Source organism: Trachymyrmex septentrionalis, unplaced genomic scaffold, assembly GCF_001594115.1.
Source record: "Trachymyrmex septentrionalis isolate Tsep2-gDNA-1 unplaced genomic scaffold, Tsep1.0 scaffold129, whole genome shotgun sequence".
Lineage (NCBI taxonomy): Eukaryota > Metazoa > Arthropoda > Insecta > Hymenoptera > Formicidae > Trachymyrmex > Trachymyrmex septentrionalis.
The window spans coordinates 1,639,257-1,644,966 of NW_017304428.1; positions in this window are offsets into that span (position 1 = coordinate 1,639,257).

The following is a 5,710-nucleotide window of genomic DNA, read 5'->3' on the forward strand; positions in this document are numbered from 1 at the left end:
ATCGGTCATTGGTACACGTGGCAATATGCATGCATGTTCCTGACATCGGTAATGTTCCGTGTAACTTTACGGGTTGACAATGTGTCACTCCTCGGGAACGTGTTACAATACGGTAGTTGAATATCGTAATCGAATTGATTTACACTTGCGGTAATTCTTGTGTTTTGGGTTTATTTGACTTTTACAACAGTATACGATTATATGCATGTTATGAAATTTTGCACTGGCACGGGCGATGAGAACTGCTTGACGAACGTTTGATAACGTTTACGAATGTGCGGAGAACATTGTTGCGGATGGTGATGGAAATGTTATATCATGTCGCTTGAGAACTTATGGATCGATAGCGCAAAATGGGCTGCAACATGGTTGCCTTTTGTTCGAGGAACTTTTGTACATGAAAGTGGACGATGCTCTCAGTTGGAAATCACTGCAGGAAGGAAGTATAACAATGTTCTGTTGGCACTCTCGGTTGAAAGTGACATAACTCTATATACATATATAGGTATAGGGATTGATCTAAAGATACTATATATTGACTTTTATTAAAGAATTAATGTTCTAATAATAATTATTTCTATAATGTGAGATTATCGAGAAAATACATTAAAGAAAAGAATGAAAGAAAGCAGTAAATAAAAAAGTATACATTATCATACATGCAAATGTAAAAACACATAAATATATATATATAATATATATATATTTTACATACACATTACATGAATTTTATTACTTCTTTTGCCGTTAATTACTATCGAGGAATGTACTTTAAACGACTGGAATAAAATATTTCAAAGTTGAAAGGGAAGCATCAATGTGTGTGGAAGTTTAACAAATTAACGAAAAGTAAATTTATCTCTTTCGGGATAGTGCCATGTTGATTGTAAAGTACGCCGTATCTCCTTTTTATCACGTTCCGAAGTTAATTGGGTTGTTTGAATCTGCACATGTGTAACCAAGATCGTTCACCTGACCATTTGCCATTAATTTGCGTACTCTTTTGTAGCAAATTCCGCTGTGTTTGCACCTGTACATATGGGCACAGTTGCATTTAAATACATTGGACACTTGAGAGAGCGTCAATGAATGGCGTTTCAAATTAAATGTTTCAAATTAAACGACTAATATTGTGTTTTGTCAATGATGCGCAAACTTTAATTGCGAATATCGCAAAAAGTGTTTAATAGAAATTGAAGCTATAATATTGAGAAAAATTATTTCTATAATCGCCCGCGGTGAAATATTCTGCACTGTAAATCAGGGACATAACTTGCAGATTTATTTTTAGTTGTACAAAATATTCTTCAATAAATTTTCACTCGCGATAAACGCCAAGGCATTCGAATTTATAACGTTCGATACGCCTTCTCAATACATTACTCGTTCCTGAGTTACACCTGTGTGAAAATAATATTTCTTCTAAAGGAAGCTGAACATAATTTATATTCAGAAGTAGAATATATCTTCTTTAATTCATAGTTTAATTGTTAAGCGATATCAATAATGTTACAACAAATGTTACAACAATAAATTAACTATAGGAACAACCATCATCTTGTTTAATTACAAAGAACACAATTAAATTAAAAAAATTATGTAAAGTTTTATGTTTAGTTCTTTTAGGTATATTTATAACACAAAAGTAAAAAGGAAATTGATCTGTTTTGAAGGAATATATTATTTATTTTGAATATACTAAACAAAATAAATGAATATTTATTTCGTTCAATTAAAATACTAAACGATGAAGCATTGATTATAAACGAAAATAATTATTTTGGAAATTCATTTTCGAACTTGTGTAAAATAAATGAAATAAATTAAATGTTGAAAGTTAATTTCATCACTTGAATAGTATATTATTATAGTACATGCAAAGAGATAAACTGTAATAAAATATAAATATTTTATAAATAATTTATATAATATAGGTATTAGTATTTTAATTTGGATTGAAAATAATTTCTTTTGAAATTATAAGATATCTTTATTTTAATGGTATAATTTTTTTTTTTACATTTGTATGTATTTAAAGTTATTTTAAATAAATATAAAAAAATTTGTAAATTTTAATATGCAGAATTAATTTACGTTCAAGTATGTTTGTGGTTGCTTTATTCCAAATCCAATGAGATATTCATACTTCATTCCGTTTAAATTAATCATTGATTGCTTAATTAAATATCTCGTTACAATTATGATTATAGAAAATTAACATATCTCTAGTTTAATTATAATTTTAATTAATTATTATTTGACGAATTGTGAAATTGATAATTGTTTATGTATTATTGTACACTAACAGTACTGAGTTTACTTGAATTGATTTGAAACATTAGCCATTTGAAAATAAAATGCATTCATCAATAGATCCACAACTGCGAAGTAGCGTATAATGCTCGTGGCAAATTTTGTATACATAGATATTATGAGTAACTATTATCCAAAGAGAACGTTATACACATCATTAACTTACATACAAGTGAACAAACAAATTAAATCCATGGCATACACGCAAACATTTTACTCCATAATTTGAGTAGTACATAACTTGTAGTTCTTATAATAAAGTTATAATAAACGCTGCATTCGAAGTCGACCGCGTGCAAGTAGTTTCGGCGAATATGCAGACGGACCTTCCACTACGCTAGTGATAGAGATTATGCTTTGCGTGATGCATCCACGGCTTATCTCGGTCGCAGTGAATTAATTCGTTGACGTTGCACCGTAATATGTGCACATCATATATGAGATGACCGTAAACTAAATCATGCTGGATTTGAAATACGTCATGCAGATCGTAAAAAAGAAAGACGTAAAATATGAAAAAAAGCGTTTTACATAAAATGTAATACACATTCGGTAAATCATATAAATCATTTTTGTCAGTATTCTGTTTAACACTATCAAATACTACGTTAAAAAGTAATAAATTAACATGTTTTAAAAATCAATTTTTCGCGAAATCTAATGAAATAATTATAATTATATAAAGACAAGGTAAACTATTAATTTGCAAAATCTACTATTCTATTAAATATATTAAGTAAATTTGTAAGTACAAAGTTAAAAATATATATCCAATGAATACACAAGCGGAAAGTACGACAAAGTGCTATCTGAATTATCACAAATGCAGCCGTTTACTATTTGCGGATTATGATACGCAGTCCGCGGGTTTGCTAATTTGTATGGAAATCTGCAGCCGTCGCCACGGGTAAAATATACGTAGCATAGTTATCCAGCGTTACAATATCAAATTACTCGCTTCATATGACGTTGAATTTGCTGTCGCCAGCATAACGGTTACCCGTGTTGTGCGCGACAGTGCGCACAAATGTGTAATTTAAAGGTAGTTTACCAATCATTGACCGCTTTTATGGCGATTTGGATATTGACTGCATTTACTTAACAACTATCAATCTGCATTTCATTTATATCTATTAAAAATATGAATTTTCAAACAGTTACTGTTTTTGAATATTTTTTTTAACTTTTACTAGAAAACTTTTTAAGAGGAAAAGAAACCATTTTTTTTAAACTTTTACTAGAAAACTTTTTAAGAGGTAAAGAATTGCTTTAAAGTAATCGTAGCTTTTGCAGGTTAAAAACAATATATTATTTTGTAAACAATTTTGACATTATTTTTTAAGTAAATTCATTAATCGAGTTAAAATCAATTTCTTATATATTAATATTAGAAGAATAGCATAACGACAAATAACTTATTTTTATTATATATAATATAAATTTTGTTTTTTAAAAATATTATTAATTATATATATATACATTTTTATTGTAAATATTAAAATACAATAAATAGAAATGATGAATATTCGATATCTCAGAGGGAATCTATTTATTAAAGAATGTTTTTGAAGCAAACTGTCCGAAGCGCTTATAAAACTTTTTGAAAGCTGAAAGCATAGGATGTAACGAACAAAGCAAAAAACTTTGTAAGTCTTGAAGACATGTTTAAAACTTTTGTATAAAGCGATGATTTTCAACAAACTCGCGTATGAACCGTCAATTTCTAATGCCAATATTAATATTGCCGCATTATTAATACGTTTATAATGAAATGACTGTATCATCCTGATTTATATCTTTTGAAATTCTTTAAATTCAAAGCAATAAATAATAATGCAAGCAATAAAGAGATACAATTTTTTAATGATGAGTTAAATAAGAGGTTTTCTTTAGTGTAAATATTTCTATTATGCAGTAATAAATTAATATGTCCGCACTAGAGCGCAATAAATTAATTACAATGTTTGTTGGTGTACACCGAACACAACGTATTAAAATACTGTTTTTAATTACTTTAACGTTAAATTAAAACAACGTATGTAGTTTAAAGAAAATTATTAGATTTTTTATTTAAAAATTTAAAAGATCTCGCTATTTATATGATTTTTATTTAAGGTAACTAATCACGATATCTTTTATCGTTAAAATCGTACCACTAAACTAAAGATCAAAGAGAATGCTTGGAACGCTGCTAATTAAAAATGGCTTCTTTGTAATATATCGAAAACTGAGAATTTGTGAATAAATGAAGAAAGAAAAGAGAAACGTTCAAGATCGAACATTAATATTAGCTAGAAATCGCAAAAACGTCTTTAATGGTTCGCGAGATCTTGTAATGAAATTTATTATTCCACGGTTCTGCTTTGCGAAAGGAAATAGATCGCTTTTATGATACTTAAATTGATTGTAGTTAAATCTTTGCGGAGTTATTATATTTCTTTCAATGAAAGACTTTGTATGCACACAACTGTGGTTTGCTTGTTAAAATATTAGGTGAATTCGCACGGAAATAACCGTTTTGTAGTTACATCGAATCGACTATGTCATTCACAAAGCCGCTTTGTCAGACGGACATTGTGCACGTTGAAGAATCGGAAGCTTTAAAGAAGCCACTGCAAGCAGTGCAAAATAATTCACGTGGAACAGATTGTCGCAACTTTACTGTCGTATCGACTGCCGCGAATTCTTGTTGGTTTTGTTGTTGTTGCAACGAAGTACTATTACAATGTTACAGGGAGAAGTTCAGTGATCCTTAGAAGTCGAGAGAATTGCAGCATTCTCGAGATAACATCATATCTCAGCATTGTTATATCAAAGATTTTCCACTAGTACATGACACATAGACGGATTCTTTATGTTTACATAGAGTATAGTTTAAAAATATTCGTGCAGGGAGAACTTTATATCATATTTCACATGTCAGCACCACGAAAAACTATATAGTGTTAAAAATATTTTATAATATAAATAAAAAAAATTTCAATATTTGTTGCACAGCTATACACTTTCTTGATATGCTGCAAATAATTTAATCTTGAAACATTCAGAATAAAGAATAATTGAATTTGTTTTAGTTTGAAAATAAAATAATTATTATTTATTGTTTAGAAAAATATAGAATATGTAGATATGTATATAAAAGAGATGTCATTAGGAGAAACATAAACAATTGCAATTACAATATATTGATAATTTCTTAATAATACCGCAAAAAGTGAAGGTAGTTAAATTAATATAAAATATATATTATTGATTTGCGCGTGTAATTTTGATTTGTTATACAATTACATAAGTACAGATTTATCTTTTAACTTTATATTATCACAATCTAATTTCATCACATTTATGATATTCATATTCAATATCTCCGGGTACAATTATATTACAAAGTTGTTGA